This window comes from Armigeres subalbatus, chromosome 1 (assembly GCF_024139115.2).
Source record: "Armigeres subalbatus isolate Guangzhou_Male chromosome 1, GZ_Asu_2, whole genome shotgun sequence".
NCBI classification, from domain to species: Eukaryota; Metazoa; Arthropoda; class Insecta; order Diptera; family Culicidae; genus Armigeres; species Armigeres subalbatus.
The window spans coordinates 101492313-101516435 of NC_085139.1; the positions used below are offsets into that span (position 1 = coordinate 101492313).

At 40.5% G+C, this 24123-nt stretch overlaps 1 protein-coding gene across 1 annotated transcript in view; it reads right to left on the bottom strand.

Annotated features, from left to right (window-relative positions):
- LOC134203692 (polypyrimidine tract-binding protein 1) overlaps positions 1–122 on the bottom strand; it is a 723317-nt gene extending 723195 nt beyond the window's left edge. Inside the window, exon 1 of the mRNA XM_062678576.1 lies at positions 29–122. The gene's annotated coding sequence lies outside the window, so the exon portion shown is untranslated. The remainder of the gene's footprint in view (positions 1–28) is intronic.
- Between the last annotated feature and the right edge of the window lie 24001 nt (positions 123–24123).

The following is a 24123-nucleotide window of genomic DNA, read 5'->3' on the forward strand; positions in this document are numbered from 1 at the left end:
ATAAAAGAAGTGCAATTTTTAGTCTTACCTTAACTCCGATGTGGACCGGAGGGAAATCTGCGTGCAAAGCTGGTGGAAGAAGTGGTAATGGTAATGGAAGGGCAGGACATCATGGCTGCTACCTGTGAAATAGATAGACAAGAAAGAGGCGCAAACATGCGGAAACGGAGAGATAGATAAACAAACAGGGAAGAAAGAAGAAGAAAACAATAAATTAGAATGTGGTGCAATTTTTATATTGATAACACAGATAACACAACAGTGAACAGAGGTCGCTAGGCGTTAGAGGGGTAGGAGAGCTGGAGAGTGTTGTAGCAGAGTAGAGTAGACTGTAATTAGAGTGGGTCGTTGCACGACGCAATATGGGTTGGAAAATAATCCCAACAGGAGCTTCTTACGTTACACGCCTTTTGAAAACTTCATCATGCCGAACGGCGCCACCGCCACCCGGGAACCGAATTGCAGCAACTCAGTAACTCGCAGTTATGCATACGTGCAGTTGCCAGCCCGAGTACTACAGCAGCTGGATGAGTGATGTTCCCGTTGGGACCCCAACTTTGTGGTGGGAAAGAGCCGAGCGGCAGCAACGGCAAAGGGGGTAGGAATTATGAACAACAATTATCTGAAAGTTATTAACATATCGCACACTTGTAGTTCGGTTCGTTGGTTGGTGTTCGCTGCTGGAGATGCACATGGCTTGAGCTTCCGAAGGCTTAACCACGTTGGATGCATCACACCGTATGTAAGTCAGCAGGTGCAGGCAGTTCCCCTTCATACACCTAATTGGATATCCTATTTCCGGAGTCGGTGGCGTCGATGACGCATCACCAAGCACCAACTAAAGGGAACGGATCTGGAAGCCGTGTGGGTCGATAAGGGATTCCGATTGCATGGGAGCCCTTGCGGTAGCAGATTTTGATAATCTTTCAAATCGGGATTGTGTTCTAAGTTGGTGACGACCCGTGAACAAATGTTGCAATCTTCAAGGCGGCGGTTTCGAAATTCACCAAGAAAGCAGAATGAACACAGTGGCAACAATGGATGGCCCCCAACTTTTAATCCCTGTTTAAAAGGTATTTTTGTCAGTGCTAACTAAATTATTAAAAAAACGAACGATTCAGACACAGATTAATTCAAAATTGTAATTGTTCTGAAAATTTCCGGAATCAAACAAAACTTCGTTGGACTTCACACAAATACTTGTCAAAATTAACTTAATTGAGCACAAGCAAAGACTCTAGTAGGAATCACGCAAATTATTTGAGAGACGAATTCTTGCCAGAACAAAAGTATTCCATTGAGAAATCAAAATCTGTCGAAAATGAAAAATGCAATCAAAACTAAGACGCATTAGTATAAAAAGTTAAACAAGTTTATGACAAATTATGGCAGTAATGTCGATATTAATTAATAACACCCAATTTTTTTTCAAAATTCAAAAGCAAGCTTGCCGGAATTCCGATGAATTATTGTTGGAATAGCAACGATTTCCAATCGGCCGCAATGCAGATGAATTCCACCATTGGAGTTCAGATTCCCCATCGGAATCCGGGAAATATCTTGTTGAAATTTGGATGAAATCCTGTCGGACTTTTATTTATTTTTTTGGATGATCTTCTGTCGCAATTCGAATAAATTCCCGTCGGAATTCGGATGAATTCTTATTGAAATTTGGATAAATTTATTTTGAATTCAGATTGAATTCCTTTCGGAATTCGAGAAAATTCCTTTCGGAATTCGAATTAATTCCTTTCGGATAAACTCCTGTCAAAATTCGGATGCATTTCTGTCGAATCAATTCCCGTCGAAATTAAGATCAATCGCTGTCGGAATTCGGACGAAATCCAGTCGGAATTTGGATGAATTCCTATTGGAATTCGAGGGGATTGAGTTTTATGAAATTCGCATGAATTCTTTTTGAAATTCGGATGAATTCCTGTCGGAATTTGGATAAATTTGAATAAATCCCTTTCGGATAAATTCCTGTCGGAGTTCGGATAAACTCGTGTCAAAATTCGGATGAATTCTTGTCGAGATTTGGATGAATTCCTGTCGGAATTCGAATTAATTCCTGTTGGAATTCGAATGAATTCCTGTCGGAATTCGAATGAATTCCTGTCGGAATTCGAATGAATTCCTGTCGGAATTCGAAAGAATTCCTGTCGGAATTCGAATGAATTCCTGTCGGAATTCGAATGAATTCCTGTCGGAATTCGAATGAATTCCTGTCGGAATTCGAATGAATTCCTGTCGGAATTCGAATGAATTCCTGTCGGAATTCGAATCCTGTCGGAATTCGGATGAAATCCTGTCGAAATTTGGATGAATTTCTGTTGGAATTCGGATGAATTCCTATCAGAATTTGGATGAATTCCTGTCGGAATTCGGATGATTTCCTATCAGGATTCGGATGAATTCCTGTCGGAATTCGGATGAATTCCTGTCGGAATTCGGATGAATTCCTATCGGAATTCGTATGAATTCCTGTCGGAATTCGGATGAATTACTGTCGGAATTCGGATGAATTACTGTCGGAATTCGGATGAATTACTGTCGGAATTCGGATGAATTACTGTCGGAATTCGGATGAATTACTGTCGGAATTCGGATGAATTCCTATCGGAATTCGGATGAATTCCTATCGGAATTCGGATGAATTCCTGTCGGAGTTCGAATGAATTCTTGTCGGAATTCGAATGAATTCCTGTCATCGTTCGAATGAATTCCTGTTGGAATTCGAATGAATTCCTTTTGGAATTCGAATGAATTCCTGTTGGAATGAATTCCTACTCCGGATGAATTCCTACCGGAATTCGGATGCATTCCTACCGGAATTCGGAGTTTGGATGAATTCTGTCGGAATTCGGATGAATTCCCGTCAGAATTCGGATAAATTTCTGTCGGAATTCGGATGAATTCCTGTCGGAATTTGGATGAATTCCTATTGGAATTCGGATGAATTCCTATCGGAATTCGGATGAATTCCTATCGGAATTCGGATGAATTCCTATCGGAATTCGGATGAATTACTGTCGGAATTCGGATGAATTACTGTCGGAATTCGGATGAATTACTGTCGGAATTCGGATGAATTCCTGTCGGAATTCGGATGAATTCCTGTCGGAATTCGGATGAATTCCTGTCGGAATTCGGATGAATTCCTGTCGGAATTCGGATGAATTCCTGTCGGAATTCGAATGAATTCCTGTCGGAATTCGGATGAATTCCTGTCGGAATTCGGATGAATTCCTGTCGGAATTCGGATGAATTCCTGTCGGAATTCGGATGAATTCCTATCGGAATTCGGATGAATTCCTGTCGGAATTCGGATGAATTCCTGTCGGAATTCGGATGAATTCCTGTCGGAATTCGGATGAATTCCTGTCGGAATTCGGATGAATTCCTGTCGGAATTCGGATGAATTCCTGTCGGAATTCGGATGAATTCCTGTCGGAATTCGGATGAATTCCTGTGGAATTCGGATGAATTCCTGTCGGAATTGGATGAATTCCTGTCGGAATTCGGATGAATACCTGTCGGAATTCGGATGAATTCCTGTCGGATTCGGATGAATTGCTGTCGGAATTCGGATAAATTCCTGTCGGAATTTGGATGAATTCCTGTCGGAATTCGGATGAATTCCTGTCGGAATTCGGATGAATTCCTGTCGGAATTCGGATGAATTCCTGTCGGAATTCGGATGAATTCGGATGAATTCCTGTCGGAATTCGGATGAATTCCTGTCGGAATTCGGATGAATTCCTGTCGGAATTCGGATGAATTCCTGTCGGAATTCGGATGAATTCCTGTCGGAATTCGGATGAATTCCTGTCGGAATTCAGATGAATTCCTGTCGGAATTCGGATGAATTCCTGTATGAATTCGGATGAATTCCTGTCGGAATTCGGATGAATTCCTGTTGGAATTCGGATGAATTCCTGTCGGAATTTGGATGAATTCCTGTCGCAATTGGGATGAATTCCTGTCGGAATTCGGATGAATTTATTTATTTATTTGCCGTCAATCAAATGTAGACTGTCGGAATTCGGATCAATTCCTATCGGAATTCGGATTAATTCCTATCGGAATTCGGATCAATTCCTATCGGTATTCGGATGAATTCCTATCGGTATTCGGATAAATTCCTTTCGAAAATTTGAATGAATTTCTTTCGAAATACGGATGAATTCCTGTCGGGATTCGAATGAATTCCTGTCGGAGTTCGGATGAATTTCTGTCGGAATATGGATGAATTCCTGTCGGAATTTGGATGAATTCCTGTCGGAATCGGATGAATTCCTTTCGAAATTTGGATGAATTTCTTTCGAAATTCGGATGAATTCCTGTCGGGATTCGAATGAATTCCTGTCGGAGTTCGGATGAATTCCTGTCGGAATATGGATGAATTCCTGTCGGAATTTGGATCAATTCCTGTCGAATTCGGATGAATTCCTATCGAATTCCGATGAATTCCTGTCGGAATTCGGATGAATTCCTGTCGGAACTCAGATGAATTTCTGTCGGAATCGGATGAATTCTGTCGAATTCGGATGAATTCCTGTCGGAATTCGGATGAATTCCTGTCGAATTCGGATGAATTCCTGTCGAATTCGGATGAATTCCTGTCGGAATTCGGATGAATTCCTGTCGGAATTCGGATGAATTCCTGTCGGAATTGGATGAATTCCTGTCGGAATTCGGATGAATACCTGTCGAATTCGGATGAATTCCTGTCGGAATACGGATGAATTCCTATCGGAATTCGGATGAATTCCTGTCGTAATTCCGATGAATTCCTGTCGTAATAAGTATGAATTCCTGTCGTAAACGGGATAAATTCCTGTCGGAATTCGGATGAATTCCTGTCGGAATTCGGATGAATTCCTGTCGGAATTCGGATGAATTCCTGTCGGAATTCGGATGAATTCCTGTCGGAATTCGGATGAATTCCTGTCGGAATTCGGATGAATTCCTGTCGGAATTCGGATGAATTCCTGTCGGAATTCGGATGAATTCCTGTCGGAATTCGGATGAATTCCTGTCGAATTGAGGATGATTTCATGTCGGTTTTCGGATGAATTCCTATCGGATTTCGAATGAATTCCTGTCGAAATTCAAATGAATTCCTGTCGAAATTCGGATGAATTTATTTATTTATTTGCCGTCAATCAAATGTAGACTGTCGGAATTCGGATGAATTCCTATCGGAATTCGGATGAATTCCTGTCGGAATTCGGATGAATTCCTGTCGGAATTCGGATGAATTCCTGTTGGAATTCGGATGAATTACTGTCGGAATTCGGATGAATTCCTGTCGGAGCTGGGATGAATTCCTGTCAGAATTGGAATGAATTCCTGTCGGATTTCTGATGAATTCTGTCGGAATTCGGATGAATTCCTGTCGGAACTCAGATGAATTCCAGTCAGATATGGGATGAATTCCAGGCGGAACTCGAATGAATTCCTGTCGGAGCTCAAATGAATTCCTGTCGGATTCGGAATTCGAATGAATTTCAATCGGAATTTGAATGAATTACTATCGGAATTTGAATGAATTCCTGTCGGAATTTGTATGAATTCCTGTCGGAATTCTAATGAATTCCTGTCGGAGACTCGAATGAATTCCTGTCGGAATTCGGATGAATTCCTGTCGGAATTCGGATGAATTCCTTTCGAAATTCGGATGAATTCCTGTCGAAATTCGAATGAATTCCTGTCGGAATTCGGATGAATTCCTTTCGGAATTCGGATGAATTCCTTTCGGAATTCGGATGAATTCCTGTCGGAATTCGGATGAATTCCTGTCGGAATTCGGATGAATTCCTATCGGAATTCAGATGAATTTCTGTCGGAATTTGGATGAATTCCTGTCGGAATTCGGATGATTTCCTGTCGGAATTCTGTTTAGAATCCATAAACAGAATTCCAACAGGTATTTATCCAAATCCCGACTGGAATTCATCCAAAGTCCGATAGAAATTCATTTGAGTTTCGAAAGGAATAAATCCGAATTCCAAAAGAAATTCATCCGAATTCCGAAAGGAATTCATCCGGATTCTGTTAAGAATCCTTTCCAAGATTCTGTTTAGAATCCTATCCAAAATTCTGTTTAGAATCCTGTCCAGGATTCTTTTTAGAATGCCTTTCGATTGCCTTTAGAATCCTTTCCAGGATTCTGTTTAAAATCCTTTCCAGGATTCTGTTTAGAATCCTTTACATGATTCTGTTTAGAATTCTTTCCAGGATTCTGTTTAGAATTCTTTCCAGGTTTGTGGAGAATCCTTGCCAGGATTCTGTTTAGAATTCTTTCCAGGATTATGTGGAGAATCCTTGCCAGGATTCTGAGAGAATCCTTGCCAGGATTCTGAGAGAATCCTTGCCAGGATTCTGAGAGAATCCTTGCCAGGATTCTATGGAGAATCCTTGCCAGGATTCTGAGAGAATCCTTGCCAGGATTCTGAGAGAATCCTTGCCAGGATTCTGTGGAAAATCCTTGCCAGGATTCTGTGGAGAATCCTTGCCTGGATTCTGTGGAGAATCCTTGACAGGAATCTGTGGAGAATCCTTTCCAGGATTTTGTGGCGAATCCTTGCCAGGATTATGTGGCAAATCCTTGCCAGAATTCTGGGGAGAATCCTCGCCAGCATTATGTGGAAAATCCTCGCAAGGATTATGTGGAGAATCCTCGCCAGGATTCTGTGGTGAGTACTTGTCAGGATTCTGTGGAGAATCCTTGCCAGTTTCTGTGGAGAAACCTTGCCAGGATTCTGTGGAGATTCCTTGCTAGGATTCTGTGGCTAATCTTTGCCAGGATTCTGTGGAGAATCCTTGCCAGGATTCTGTGGAGAATCCTTGCCAGGATTCTGTGGAGAATCCTTGCCAGGATTCTGTGGAGAATCCTTTCCAGGATTTTGTGGCGAATCCTTGCCAGGATTCTGGGGAGATTCCTTGCCAGGATTCTGGGGAGAATCCTTGCCAGGATTCTGGGGAGAATCCTTGCCAGGATTCTGGGGAGAATCCTTGCCAGGATTCTGTGGAGAATCCTTGCCAGGATTCTGGGGAGAATCCTTGCCAGGATTCTGGGGAGGATTCTGTGGAGAATCCTTGCAAGAATTCGTGGAGAATTCTGAGGATTCTGTGGAGAATCCTCGCCAGCATTATGTGGAAAATCCTCACAAGGATTATGTGGAGAATCCTCGCCAGGATTCTGTGGAGAATCTTTGCCAGGATTCTGTGGAGAATCCTTGCAAGAATTCTGAGGATTCTGCGGAGAATCCTCGCCAGCATTCTGTGGAAAATTCTAGCCAGGATTATGTGGAGAATCCTCGCCAGGATTCTGTGGAGAACCCTTGCCAGGATTCTGTGGAGAATCTTTGCCAGGATTCTGTGGAAAATCCTTGCCAGGATTCTGTGGAGAATCCTTACCAGGATTCTGTGGAGAATCTTTGCTAGGATTCTGCGGCTAATCTTAGCCAGGATACTGTGGAGATTCTTTGCCAGGATTATGTGGAGAATCAATATCAGGATTTTGTGTCAAATACTTGCCAGGATTCTGTGGAGATTCCTTGCTAGGATTCTGTGGCTAATCTTTGCCAGGATTCTGTGGAGAATCCTTGCCAGGATTCTGTGGAGAATCCTTACCAGGATTCGATGGCGAATCCTTACCAGGATTCGATGGCGAATCCTTACCAGGATTCTGTGGAGAATCCTTACCAGGATTCTGTGGATAATCCTTTCTAGAACTCTGGGTAAAATCCTTTCTAGAATTCTGTGGAAAATCTTTCCATGTTTTCTGTGCAAAATCTTTCCTAGTTTTCTCTGGAAAATCTTTCCTAGTTTTCTATGGAAAATCCTTCGCATAATTCTATGAAGCGGAATTCGGCGTAGAATTCTTCCCAAAACATTGTGAAAAATCCTTCCCAGAACTCTGTGGAGATTCTTTTCCAGGATTCTGTAGTGAATCCTTTCATGGATTTTGTATTCAGCAAATTTGTGCTAGGATATTTTCAGATAACTTGAAGGCGCATTTTGTTGTAGAGTTTTGATTTATAGAAGTGATTACAATATTGTTTTATATTAGCCTCATATTTTCAGAATTGTAGATCCAATCTGCTCTTAGTTCATGATACCTTTCAACATAAATCGCAACATTTTGAACTATCATCGCTCAACAACCGACACATTTCTCACCCAACTCCCCAACCAACCCGGTGGGTCGCAATTTTCCGCTTGAAGTATCCGCACGTTAATCCGTACGTAATTAATTACTAAACAACCACCTAACTGTTTGAAACCCCCGTTTTGGCTAATGAATGACACTTCTGAGAACTGACGTACCTATCGATCCATGGAGCCGGCTAACCACACTAAATTAAGACTAATCATCTTGAAACCCTCTTGGGTGAGCGCTGCGTGCACTTCTGCACCGAGCCCTCCTCCCCTACCTTCCTAGCTCCGAAACACCAAGATTCAACCTTCAAAAGCGAGCCTTTCCTCCGCGGGCGCACATTCTGGGAAAAACATATTTTTATTTACTTGACACATGGCGAACGGGAAACTTCATAAGCCACAGCACCGGAGGAATCGAAGGCAAAAATGCCTTTGTTTCCACATCACATCCTATCCTCCATCCGTTGGGGGTTCGATTTGGTTGGCTTAATCAATGGCCCATTAATCATTATCGCTAGATAGTCAACCTCTCCGCCCCAAACGCTGACTACCAGGGCGGGCGGGTTGTGGTACGCGTTGTACGATGCCAACAGGATCGATCTCACCCTCCGGCCGGCATGTAACATTTTCCATGCTCGAAAACATCAAAGGCAACTTGGACGTTGGACAGGAGGACAACGGTAAACCATCTTTCGATGACATGTTAATTAATTTGTTACACTCGTTTCAACGGCTCCGCATGGATATGGTGCACTCAATTATTCACCAAGAGGATCGAAGAAATGAGGACTTCACCGAGGGTGACCCGAGTGAGAATTGTAGAGTTTACTGGAGTACAATTCCGTTTAATCTGATGGATATTGTTTATAGTTGGTGCTAATTGAATTTATTGATGATTAAGAAATTGATTGAATGATTGATTAAGATTTTGAATAACATACGAATACTCAATATTATTGTAATGGTTATCGTTATACAATCGTATATACAAAATACTTGTAACGCAATTTCTATGACTAACACATTAAAAAAAGCTTTCTCCTCCTTCCACCTGCAGTTTTATAGAATTTGCCTGAATCCCAACAAGAATGCATCTGCATTCCGACTCTAAATCATCCGCGTTCCTATATGAATTTATCTAAATTTCGTTAGGAATTAGGTTCTGCAGCGTCAGTCGAGAATTTTTTAAAAATTCTGTTAAAATTCGGGAAAAAAGTTACCATTCTTCACAGAATCCCGGAAAAGATTCTTCACAGAATCCTGGAAAAGATTCTTCACAGAATCATGGAAAGGATTCTTCACAGGATCCTGGAAAGGATTCTTCACAGGATCCTGGAAAGGATTCTTTACAGAATCATGGAAAGGATTCTTCACAGAATCATGGAAAGGATTCTTCACGGAATCATGTGAAGGATTCTTTACAGAATCCTGGAAAGGATTCTTTACAGAATCCTGGAAAGGATTCTTTACAGAATCCTGGAAGGGATTCTTTACAGAATCCTGGAAGGGATTCTTTACAGAATCCTGGAAGGGATTCTTTACAGAATCCTGGAAGGGATTCTTTACAGAATCCTGGAAAGGATTCTTCACAGAATCCTGGAAAGGATTCTTCACAGAATCCTGGAAAGGATTCTTCACAGAATCCTGGAAAGGATTCTTCACAGAACCCTGGAAAGGATTCTCCTCAAAATCCTGGTGAGAATTCTCCACAGAATCCAGGAAAGGATTTTTCAGAGAATTCGGGAAAGGATTCTTCACAGAATCCCGGAAAGGATTCTCCACAGAATCCTGGAAAGGATTCTTCACAGAATCCAAGAAAGGATTCTTCACAGAATTCGGGAAAGGATTCTTCACAGAATCCTGGAAAGGATTTTTCACAGAATCCTGGAAAGGAGTCTTCACGGAATCCTGGAAAGGATTCTAAGCAGAATCCTGGAAAAGATTCTCCACAGAATCCTGGAAAGGATTCTTTACAGAATCCTGGAAAGGATTCTTCACAGAATCCTGGAAAGGATTCTTCACAGAATCCTGGAAAGGATTCTTCACAGAATCCTGGAAAGGATTCTTCACAGAATCCTGGAAAGGATTCTTCACAGAATCCTGGAAAGGATTCTTCACAGAATCCTGGAAAGGATTCTTCACAGAATCCTGGAAAGGATTCTTCACAGAATCCTGGAAAGGATTCTTCACAGAATCCTGGAAAGGATTCTTCACAGAATCCTGGAAAGGATTCTTCACAGAATCCTGGAAAGGATTCTTCACAGAATCCTGGAAAGGATTCTTCACAGAATCCTGGAAAGGATTCTTCACAGAATCCTGGAAAGGATTCTTCACATAATCCTGGAAAGGATTCTTCACAGAATCCTGGAAAGGATTCTTCACAGAATCCTGGAAAGGATTCTTCACAGAATCCTGGAAAGGATTCTTCACAGAATCCTGGAAAGGATTCTTCACAGAATCCTGGAAAGGATTCTTCACAGAATCCTGGAAAGGATTCTTCACAGGATCCTGGAAAGGATTCTTCACAGGATCCTGGAAAGGATTCTTCACAGGATCCTGGAAAGGATTCTTCACAGGATCCTGGAAAGGATTCTTCACAGGATCCTGGAAAGGATTCTTCACAGAATCCTGGAAAGGATTCTTCACAGAATCCTGGAAAGGATTCTTCACAGAATCCTGGAAAGGATTCTTCACAGAATCCTGGAAAGGATTCTTCACAGAATCCTGGAAAGGATTCTTCACAGAATCCTGGAAAGGATTCTTCACAGAATCCTGGAAAGGATTCTTCACAGAATCCTGGAAAGGATTCTTCACAGAATCCTGGAAAGGATTCTTCACAGAATCCTGGAAAGGATTCTTCACAGAATCCTGGAAAGGATTCTTCACAGAATCCTGGAAAGGATTCTTCACAGAATCCTGGAAAGGATTCTTCACAGAATCCTGGAAAGGATTCTTCACAGAATCCTGGAAAGGATTCTTCACAGGATCCTGGAAAGGATTCTTCACAGGATCCTGGAAAGGATTCTTCACAGGATCCTGGAAAGGATTCTTCACAGGATCCTGGAAAGGATTCTTCACAGGATCCTGGAAAGGATTCTTCACAGAATCCTGGAAAGGATTCTTCACAGAATCCTGGAAAGGATTCTTCACAGAATCCTGGAAGGGATTCTTCACAGAATCCTGGAGAGGATTCTTCACAGAATCCTGGAGAGGATTCTTCACAGAATCCTGGAGAGGATTCTTCACAGAATCCTGGAGAGGATTCTTCACAGAATTCTGGAAAGGATTCTTCACAGAATTCTGGAAAGGATTCTTCACAAAATCCTGGTAAGGATTCTCCTCAAAATCCTGGTGAGAATTCTCCACAGAATCCTGGAAAGGATTCTTCACAGAATTCTGGAAAGGATTCTTCACAGAATCCTGGAAAGGATTCTTCACAGAATCCTGGAAAGGATTCTTCATAGAATCCTGGAAAGGATTCTTCACAGAATCCTGGAAAGGATTCTTCACAGCATCCTGGAAAGGATTCTTCCCAGCATCCTGGAAAGGATTCTTCACAGAATCCTGGAAAGGATTCTTCACAGAATCCTGGAAAGGATTCTTCACAGAATCCTGGAAAGGATTCTTCACAGAATCCTGGAAAGGATTCTTCACAGAATCCTGGAAAGGATTCTTCACAGAATCCTGGAAAGGATTCTTCACAGAATCCTGGAAAGGATTCTTCACAGAATCCTGGAAAGGATTCTTCACAGAATCCTGGAAAGGATTCTTCACAAAATCCTGGAAAAGATTCTTCACAGAATCCAGGAAAGGATTCTTTACAGAATCCTGGAAAGGATTCTTCACAGAATCCTGGAAAGGATTCTTCACAGAATCCTGGAAAGGATTCTTCACAGAATCCTGGAAAGGATTCTTCACAGAATCCTGGAAAGGATTCTTCACAGAATCCTGGAAAGGATTCTTCACATAATCCAGGAAAGGATTCTTCACAGAATCCTGGAAAGGACTCTTCACATAATCCTGGAAAGGATTCTTCACAGAATCCTGGAAAGGATTCTTCACAGAATCCTGGAAAGGATTCTTCACAGAATCCTGGAAAGGATTCTTCATAGAATTCTGAAAGGAGTTCTTCACAGAATCTATATAGGCAAAATCCTCTTAATCGTGCAAAGCATTCTCTTCATATTCATGGAAAGGATTCTTCACAAAATCCTGAATAGAATTCTGCATAGAACCCCGGAAAGGGCTCTCCACATAATTCTGGAAAGAATTCTCCACATAATCCTGGAAAGGATTCTGCACAGAATTTGGAAGGATTTTGCACAAAATTTGGAAGGATTTTGCACAGAATCCAGAGATGGATTTTCCAAAATTTTCTGGAAAGTATTCTTCACAGAATTCTGTAAGGATTCTTCACAGAATCCTGCAAAGGATTCTTCATAGAATTCTGAAAGGAGTTCTTCACAGAATCTATAAAGGCAAAATCCTCTTAATCGTGCAAAGCATTCTCTTTATATTCATGGAAAGGATTCTTCACAAAATCCTGAATAGAATTCTGCATAGAACCCCGGAAAGGACTCTCCACATAATTCTGGAAAGAATTCTCCACATATCCTGGAAAGGATTCTGCACAGAATTTGGAAGGATTTTGCACAAAATATGGAAGGATTTTGCACAGAATCCAGAGATGGATTTTCCAAAATTTTCTGGAAAGTATTGTTCACAGAATTCTGAAAAGGATTCTTCACAGAATCCTGGAAAGATTCTTCGCAGAATCCTGGAAAGGATTCTTTTCAGAATCCTGGAAAGAATCCTGAAAAGAATTCTGCATAGAACCCCGAAAAGGACTATCCTCATAATTCTGGAGAGAATTCTTCCCAGAATCCTGGGAAAAGTTCTCCACAGCATGATAGGGAGGATTTTGCTCAGAATCCTGGGATGGATTTTCCAAAATATTCTGAGAAGGATTCTCTACAGAATTTTGGGAAGGATGATCCATTCAATCCTGAAAATCGATTTTTTAAACCTTCTTTCAAGCATCCGCTTTTTTTTATTCCACGAAAATAAAAGTCACCCACATTCAGCTAAAAACAACCCAATGAATCAGAAACGTAAGTACAATCGCAAATTTATTCATAGACATGGCTTTATCTTCTCGCTGGGCCAAGATCGTTCCCCGGAACGGTAACGGCGGTGTCCATCTGTTAGCGCAAAGAACCTGCTTGCTTTTCCATTATCTTGGCACTAATAGTTTCTCGGCCACTTATGTCCTTGTGCCGTTCTCCCTCTCCCTGCCGTTCCATCCCGGAAGACGAATAGGAAGCGATATAACGTTTTGCTGTGGCAGTCGCCTGTTTATAGGATTCGAAGCCATGGAGGGACCTGTAGTAACGGGGGTAGGGACGGGTGGCACTATAGGCAAAAAGGTTAACTAATCTAAATGGCAGTGCTTTGCTGGTTTCAGATTGTTTTCTCCCCTTTCGGAAAGTGGAGGAGAACTGCAGGAATGAGGGTGGCATAAGGATGAGAATCGTTTGGGGAGGGCGATACAATATCGGTGTAGAGTTGGGCAAAACTTGTTGAATAGAATAATACACGGTTCGAAGGAGGTGCTTGCCTTCTCGGCTGGAGTGCTTTTATGGTACTACAGGATTTTTTTTGGTATAATAGTAAAAATGTTTGATCAATTTATTAGAAACTTTTTCGGAAATATTGTAAACGATGAACAGAAGCGTGAAGACGTGAAATATGTAGTAATACGAGGCTTTGAACGACTCGTAAGTGAGTTTAAATTAAAGATACATAAATAACAGAAGTGTCAAGACGTTAATTTACCAAATATAATCCAGAAATGTTGATAACGCTCTACGTAAATTTCAGCTCCTAACATGCTCTGCAATTTTATTTTTATTTCAGACACTGCTATTTGATTAATTTAGCATAAAGTTAACTAGTTTTAACAATCCAGCAGCAAATTCTTTGCATGAATCCAATCCAATTCGACCTACGAATAGCAAAATATGTCTGCATAACCCAACCAGATATTAAAGCTCTGGCCACGTCCAGGTAAACCGGTTTCGCGCAAGCGGTCTTTCGATTCCATCATGTTTAACCTTGGATCATCTCGATTACTGCAACAACTACGGCACGTGAAAGAGCGATTCCAACTCCGACACAATCATAATTGCATGCAATCGACCCAGCACGAAGGTATTCGCTCGTCGTGAACCGTGGATCTCCTTCTGTTGTTTGTTATGATGAGTCCCGTGAAGCAGCCGCGCCGCTCAATTTGTCTCCCTTAGGGACGCCTTTTTTTGATGCGACGAATTAATTATTACAGCAAAAAAAAAAGACCTCGCCGTCGAAACTCCAGAACCCAAACAGGTTTCGGACGGTCGCCGGGATCTCAGCCACACCCTCCATTGGCAATTTCGCCGAGGGGCTCATTTGGAGCGGGGCTCAATTCTGTCTCTTTTTTGTTTTCGAGGTTATGCAACTTTGAGCTGGTTGGTGGAGGAGCAGGGCGCACTACTACCACATTGCCGATGAAGAATTTTTATTTGCTTTCGCTTTGCCAGAGCGCGGTGATGAACGTTCGAATGAATGTTGCAAATTGTTGGAAAGGCATTATAAACACGATACAAGTCGCCAAATACCCGGGAAGAGAGATGCGGTTGAGGGCCGAGGTGTAAGCGAGAATTTTTATGAACTCAGCTCGGGCGGGCCCATTAGAATGTTTCGCATTCCACGAGGAATGTGAAAGTCGACACAAATTCAAGAAGTAATATTGATAACAGTGCGTGAAAAATGCAGTTACTGAATCCAAGTTTGATTAAGTTGTTGCATAATAAATCACATCATATGCCCTACTCATTGAAGAATTGAATCGAAATAGATAAGACACTGCTTTAACGCTACATGATTTGAAATGTTATACCGCTGATAGATTATTTGAGTGAAATCCATTAGGCGACTGTAGAATATGCTATCCTACGTGCAGCGAGACTGAAGTTCCAAGAGAAGCAAATAGCATGTCTCACAACACATACATTTTGGGATAAACCACGGACAAAATTGAACGTCTGGTAACTTCCAAGATCCAAAGCCGGAACTCGCATTACATTCCCCCACAGGAACATTAGCGTCTCGACGCTCAGTACACTAAGCACTCCCACAGATATCAACTGCGTGATTTCTAAGCGAAGTTTCTATAACTGCTGTATAACGAGAAAGTTAATGTTGGATAATAAAAATTGTAATAAATTTGCTAGACTATGAGGATATTGCGGAATATAGAAAAAAAAACTAGAAGAAAAAATCGACTAAATGCCCTGAAAGAACTCAGGTTTATTTCTTCGGAGAAATTGATCAACCTCTCCAGAGGAATTTCAAAGATCCCGGACAGAAATCTGAATGCATTATGCAAATGCATTACGGACAGAATTACGCACAGAATGCTGGAGGGACTTCAAACAGAATTCCGAAGGGATTCCGGACAGAATTCAGTATTCGAAAGGGCTTACGCACCGAATCCTGAATCAATTCCGGACAGAATCCGGAATCCGGATCATTTTTTTAAAACAACACCCTAAAAAAATCCTGGAAATAAATCTGTAGACATTACGGATAAAATCCTGACATAATCCGAAAGTGATTCCGGACAGAATCCTGATTGGATTCCGGATAGAATCCAGAAGGGATTTGATACAGCATCCTGATGGAATTATGGAGGGATTACGCACAGAATTCCTAAACGATTCTGGATTTGAAGGATTTTTGAACAGCATCTTGAAGGAATTCCGTAGATAATTCTGAAGGGATTGCGGACAGAATTCTGAAAAGATTCCGGACCAAATCGTCGATGGAATCCGGATAGAATCCAGATTAGATTCTTGGCAGATATAAAGGAAAAAATCCAGACGAGATCCCGGATCGAACCCTGAAAGGTGATCTGGAAAAAAAATCCAGACGAGATTCCGGACCGAATCCATGAAGGATGTCAAATAGAATCCTGAAGGAGTTCCGAAGATAATTCTGAAGAAATTCCGGACAGAATCCAGATGGGATTTTGAACATAATCCAGAGATGATTCCGAAAAGTATTCAAGCAGAATGCTGAAGGGATATCCGACAGAAACGGTAGGGGATTAGGGACTGAATCTTGCTTGGATTCTGGACAGATTCCCAAATTCTGAAGGACTTTCAGACATATTACTGAAATGACTCCGCATAGAGTTCTGAAGGCATTCCGAAGATAATTCTGAAGAAATTTTTGACAGAATCCTGAAGCGATTCTGGACATCATCCTAAAGGGATTCCGAACAGTATTCAGAGCATATCACGGACCAAATCGTGGAGATAGTCCAGACGAAATGCCGAGTGAATTCCGGACAGAATGCTGAAGGGTTGGCGGACCGCATCCTGGAGGAATTTTGAAAAGAAATCTGAAGGAATTACGCACAAAATCCTAAAAAGATTCCTGACAGAATCCTGAAGGTATTCAGAACAGAATACCGAAGCGATTCTGGACAAAATCCTAAGGAGATTCAGGACAGCTTTTTGAAGGTATTATGCAGATGTTACGCACATAATCCTTAAGTGATTGCGGACAGAATCTCGAAGTAATTTCATACAAAATCCTTTAGGAGTTTCGGACAGCATCTTGAAGAAATTCCGGAGATAAATCTGGAAGGAAAACGGACAGGATTCTAAAGAGATTTGGGTCTAAAGAGAAGGGATTCCGGACAGAATCCAGAAGAAATTCCGGACAGAATCCTGATGGTAGTCTGGATAGAATCCTGAAGGGGTTCCGGACAGAATCCGGATAGATTCTAGAAGGGTTTCCAGACTGAATCTTGCTCGGGATCTGGACAGAATGCTGAAAGGATTAATGGCGAAATTCCATATCGGATAACGAGAATTCTGAAGGGATTAAGGACAGAATTCTGAAGGGATTGCGAACAGTTCCTGAAAGAATTCCGAAGGGATTTCTGGCACAATCCTAAAAGTTTGCGAACACAATCCTGAAATTTCGGACAGAATCCAGAAGGGTTTCCATAATTTCAAAATGTGGTGGATTCCGGACACGATCCTTAGGGCATTCTGAACAGAATTCTTAAGGAACACAGGAAACAATCTTGTAGGCATTCTTAACAAAACCCTGCAGCGATTCCGGACAGAATGAAGATATTGCAAACGAAATTCTGACGGGATTCCTAATATAAAAATATTAAAAAAATCCGGACAGTATTGTTTAGATATCCAGGACAGAATCCAAAGGAGTTTGGGAATGAATACCAAAAAACCTGAAGGTTGTTCGGCAAAATTCTGAAGAAACTTTTCACCGAATACTGAAGGGATTTCAGACAGCATCCAGAAAGAATTCCAAAAAGAAATATAACAGAATTACGCACAGACTCCTGAAGCGATTCCGTACGGGATTATAAACAGATTCTTGAAGCTAGTCCACCTTCAGCATGATCTTGCTTTGTAGCCGCGCATCTTACTACACGGCCAAGGAAGGCCCCAAGACCCGAATCCTAAAGGCACAGAATCCTGAAGGTATTCCGGACCGAATCCTGAAAACGTTTCTGAACAGAATTCTGAAGAAACTCAGCACATAATCCTAAACGGATTCTGGACGATATTTTAAAGGTTTTCTGAAGGGATTAAGAACAGAATCCAGTAGCGATTCTGGATAAAATTTTGAAGAAACTCTGGATAATATCCTGACCATGTTTCCAACAGAGTTCTAAAGAGATTCCGGACCTGGAAGTATCCCAAACTGAAATACGAAAGAATTATTGACAGCGTCCTGGAAGGATTCCGGATACCGGAGGAAATGCTGAAGGGATTTCGAACATAATCTTTAAGGTATTCCGGACTGAACTCTGAAGGTATTGCGGTCAGAATCCTAAAGGGTTAATGTAAAGAATCGTAAGGGGATTCCAAACTGAATGTTGCTCTGATTCTGAACAGATTTCTAAAGGGAGTTCAAATTAAATTCTGAAAGAATTCTGGACATTTTACATTTTACGCATGAAATCCCTAAGCTGTCCTTGAACGATTCCGAACAAAATACTGAGGGGTGTGCGAACAGAATCCTGAAGGTATTCTGGAAGTGATTCCAGACAGAATCCAGTAGGGATTTACGACAGTATCTTGAAGGTGTTTTAAAGGAATAACGCACCGAATCCTGAAAGGATTCCGTACAAATTCCTTAATGAATTTTGGAGAGCATCCTGGAGGAATACCGGAGATAGATCTGAAGGGAATACGAACAGAATACTAAAAAGATTCACATCAGAATTCACGATTACACGATTCGGATGAAATATAGAAGGGTTTCCAGACTGATTATTGCTCGAATTCCGGACAGAATCCAGGAGGGTTTTCGAATAGAATCCTGAATTCTGGACCTCATTTGAAACATTTTCTGACTAACTAACTGTTGATTGCATCCCAGAGTTGATATTTGTCGGAAATCGGACAGGATTATGAAGAGATTACGGGTAGAATCCAGAAGATATTCCGGACAGATTCGTAAGGGGATTCCAGAATCGCATCCTGATTGAATTCTACATAAAACCTACAAGGATTCTAAGCAAAATTTTAAAGCGACTTCGCACAGAATACTGAAGGGATATCGGAAAGCACCCTTCAGGGTTTTTGAAAAAAAAATCCTGGTGAAATACCGAACAGACTCTTGAACGGATTCCGAACAAAATTCTTAATGGATTGCGAACAGAGTTCTGGATTCAGAGCGAAATCTTGTAGGGATTTTGGACAGACTCGTGATGGGATTCCAGACATACTTCTGAAAGGATTTCGGGCAACATCCTTACGGGATGCAAGACAGAATCATGGAGGGATTTCAAACCGTATTTTATAGGGATGCCGGACAAAATCATGAAGTTTATTTGGACAGAATCTTGGTGACAGGGCTGGTAGCGATTAATGTCGCTCAAAATAGTGACTTTAGTAAACTGAACTAGCCTTGGGACAAAATCCTTGTTGATAAAGATAATAATAATAGCTTTAGTGACCAACGCTGCCGAAAAAAAGGGACCAAATAGTAACATTCAGTTTCAGGTGCAGTGACAAAAATTTACTTCAATACGACACGAAATGGCGAATTATTTCTTTAATTCGCTGACATCGAGTTATTTATATATACGTACATCTTCAGTAGGAATCTTTTTTGCTTTACTTTACTCCTTTATATATAATCACTAATAGGTACTGTTGCGATGGATTGTTACTGGCTTTCAAGAAACGGTTTTGACAGCATTGTCCATTTCACACAGCTGAAATTTATTTTCCAATTATTAATTATTATTGAACTTATCATTTATATGAAATAATTTACAAACTAGTTTCAGCTGAATTCACAAGTTACAAGTCCCATCGCCACTCTAAACTATTCTAATCAAGTACTATTTCTTCAGTATGAGAGCATATGCATACATTTGGTTGCCAGTGTTGCCAGTTTCACTAAATTTATCAAAAATTAACGCAACAGGTACCATCGGATAAATTTTAATTTAAAAAAAATCGTTGCGTGTTATCACAAACCATCACAATACAAAACAGACTGAATTATCCTGAGGCTCGATTATGGGGAGTCATATTTTTACCCATCATAGAAAGATAAAAATATTAGCCCTGTTTGGTACAACATAACACAAAATCAAGGCAAACTTCATACTCATAGTAAGAAAAATTGTAGGGTATCTGTTCCCATATTAATAACAGCCCGTATATTAATCCCAACCGTCGATAAACCAAATAAAAAATCAATTTATTTACAATTTCTCACATCGTATGTACACAATAATGGATGGAACACATTCTTGAATGTTTGGAATATTATTCAAGATTTTGTTTGAGTAATGTTTTAATTCCAAAGAATGAAATTATTAAAAGATAAAATTAGAAAGCACTTTTATTTGCATTTTCCTACCTTTGAACTGATGGTTTGATGCACTGCTCGATTGCTACTAGCAGATTCATCTGTTTTCACGCCGTTGTTTTCCACTCAATTTCGGGCTAAAACAATTCTATCCCTTCAAAATTCACTTCACAGCACATAAAGCACATCACATTTTCACTATGAATATAATTATATTTTAAAAACCAACGTGATTTCCTATAGTTTGATATAGGTTTCTTTCGAACAACGTCTCAATTATCCTTGTCCGTATTCCAAACTGTTTACATGGCTGGCAGTATCTGCAAGGGTTGCCGACCAACATTTTTATTTAAAAAATGCTTGAATGAACTTTCATTGTGAAATTCAACTCTTATGTTTGTAAAATGAATTATATCGAAAAGATAAATTATGACAAACACAAAATTGAACTGATAAGATGGAAAACTGCAACAAAAACAGCAATTTTGTAATTATATTTCAACTCAAATACAAAATATTGAAGAATTCGGCATCACTGCAATCATATCGTTACGTATACACACATGTAATAGTGTGCGTATTTTATGTTGGAAACAGTATTATTGATATAGGTACAGGCATAGGATTAACTGTTTTTGAATTTTATTGAAATAGGTACATGGCGGTAATGATGTTTTTTAGCTAAATAATTCTATAATGTGATGAAAATTTTATTTTTGAAGTTACCAAATTGTTTTCAATTAAAAATTACATAAGCCGAGCATAATTATTCACATGTTTCTTGATTATTGGGTGAGAAATCAATGCATTTCATATGCGCATTGCCTTATTGTTATTGATATAGGAACAGATACCCTACTTGTGCTCACGATAAAATGAATGTTCCGGATTTTCTTAACTCTAGAGGATCACTCAGTGGCCAGGGTGATCCATGTATAAACCAGTTCAAATGCTTCTCGATAGCAATCCGGCGGGAACAAGAAAACGAGGTGCACAGTGAGATGAAATGAATCCGTGGAAGAGGATTTGAGGAGACGAATGGAGACGGAGGCCAGAGGGCACACTTGCCTTAGTTCGAATAAATGAAATGAAATAATTTCCATTCTAATAATGTCATCGCAAATGGTGCTTTGCGATGGTATTTAATAATTTGGCATTTCCCGGATGTTCCGGATCTTCCGGAGGGTCACAGTAAACATGTTTAAGCCACAACATCAAATCCATACTCAGAATATGAAAACAAATGCATTTAAAAAATCCTGGTGCTTTTTCGATGAAATTCGCAGATTTGCTTTTTTGTGGGATCCTCCAGATCTGCCGCGGACTAGACGGTGGTTAGAGGTGTGCGCCTCTGCCGACAGTTTATGGCATCATGCCGCCGCCGTTTAAAAAGTATCACTCCGCTGATTTACAACTTTCAAAGCCGATTAAAATTTGAATAAATCTAAGAAGGACTTTCCAGGCCGTTTGGTCGAAGGCCACAAAGGCCAAAGCCCGAACATGTCATTTGGCTGAACAAATCATTAGACCGAAACTAGTCTGATATAAAATCATTTGGGTGAAAAAGCCATATGGCCAATAATGTAGTTCGGCAGAACATGTCAATTGGTCGAAAAAGTAGTCTGGTGTAATAGGTCATTTAGCCGAAAATGCCGTTTGGATGAAATGGTCGTTTGGCAAAAAGAGACATTTGGCCGAAAATGTTATTTTATCGAAATGATTATACGGCCGAAAATGTTGTTTCGCCGAACTGCTGATATTGCCGGGAAAAGTTAATATGGGCAGAATCCTGTTGACAGGGCTGGTAGCGATTAATGCCGCTCAAAATAATGAATATAATGGACTCTCCGAGATGAACCGGACCGACATAATAATAATGGCTGTAGTGACCAACGCTGCTGAAAAAAGGGAGAGTAACTTTCAGTTTTAGTTGCAGTGACAAAAATGGACTTTTCTATGACACTTGTGTGTGGAAATGGCAATTTTTATGATAGAAAATTATTTCAGGAATTCCTGGACATCGAATTATTTATATAGGAATCTTGTGTCTTTGTGTCTATACAAAACTCCTATACACTCAATCCCAACGCCATTTTTTATACGTTGATTCGTTTTACGGCCTCTTTTTTACGGTGATGCAGAATTTTGAACATAATTGACATCCAAAAGTGAATATATAAGAAGACACTCTTAGAAACCCAATGACCTAAGCAATTTTCGTGCATCTTCAACATTTGCCTTCAACAATTGTTCCATTCCAGCTCATCCAAGAGTTTCCTGGAGTCTACACGCGTAACAAAGGCCTTTAGTTCTACTCGCGTAAATTAAGATCTGTTATCTCTTTTTAAAAATGGTTGATGTTCTTTCGAATCCGTAGAGTCAAATAGGATACGCCTCTATTAATGGTTCCGTTCCAGGTCATCCGAGTACTTCCTGGAGTATATGCCTCAAGGTCTACACGCGTAACCAAAGGGATGTTATCTTTCTTCTAAAATGGTTTAGCCCTTTCTAATCCGTAGAATCAAACTGGATACGCCTTCAGTAACTGTTTCATTTCAGGTCATCCAAGACCTCCCTGCGGTATACAGGGTGTTCAATAAGTTCGAATACAAATGTTTGATCATTGTGCTTGTATGCCAAATGTACATATTCAGTATTAGTAATGGTGTCAGTTTTAGCTGCATATATACGCTAACGGATGTGTGTGGTGTTATCATTCTGTCACTTGTTGTTTGTTTGTTACGCGAGTTGAAAAAATATTGGGGCATCGTAAATAGCCGTTTTTGAAGGTCAAATTCATTGCGACGTACTACAAAACTGAGGTTTTGGGGACGGTTGATGCCCCCAGTGGCCCGGTGGTAATGCGCAGAGGGGCCTTCATGTTCGAATTGGACGATACCCCTTTATACACGGAAAATGCGATTTAAGTCTAATATGGGGACAATTTCATCGACTTTTTGGACAAAACTTTGCGGCCTCCCAGCTTCCTGGTTTTGAACCCTCTTAACTTTCTTATTTGGTTCTTTATTATGTCAAAGCTGGACGAATACAAGGTCAGCAACTTGGACCAGTTCAAGGCGGTAATTCTCAAAATCTGGAACGGAATGTCCATGCAGACCGATCGTACTGCTTGCGATTGGGTATAGAAACGTTTGAAGGACGTAAAGCAGTACAAAACAGAGGTCATTCCAGAAGAAATGTTACGAGCGTTTTTTATGAACAACTCTTTAAATGAAATGGAACCGTGAAAAGAATAAATTCAATCTTATTTTTTAAACATTTTTTGAAAGTGCATTCAAACTTACACTCGTATCCGAAAGGACGAGATCTCTTTTGAAAAATGGTTTATTCCTTATTTGATGAAATAAACCAAATTGGATATGCCTTCATAAGCTGTTCCTTTCCAGATCATTAAAGAATTCCTTGGAGTTCAGGCTTTAAGGTTCATGCCCTTTAGAATCCGTAGAATCAAACTGGATATGCATTCAGTACCTGTTCCGTATCAGGGCATCACAGAACTTCCTGGAGTATAGGCTCTACGGTCTAAATGCGTAAACAAAGAGTTGTTATCTCTTCTTAAAAATAGTTCAAGTCCTTTATTATCCATAAAATCAAATTGGATACGCCTTTAATAACTGTTCCGTTTCAGTTCCGTCAGTCCAAGAACTCCCTGGAGAATAGGCATTAAAATCTACACGCATTACCAAAAGGGCTGATAATTCTTATTAAAAATGGTTCATGACCATTCGATCCATAAAAGCGAGTAGGATACGCCATCAACAACTGTTTCATTCCAGAGTATAGGCCTACCAGAGTATATGCTCCTCGGTGTGCTCGGTATCACACTCTCACTCCGATTCCCCATCATTTTGTGCAATCCTCATCCAGCAATAAAATCACTAAAAGCATATTTCTTCTTAAGGGTTTCTTGGATGGTCTGAAATGGAACATGCATTCAATCCAAGTCCAATTTGGCTCAAATTATCACTAAGAGCATGGTGCATTTCTAAACGGGGCAAACAGATCTTTGTTTACGCTTAATAA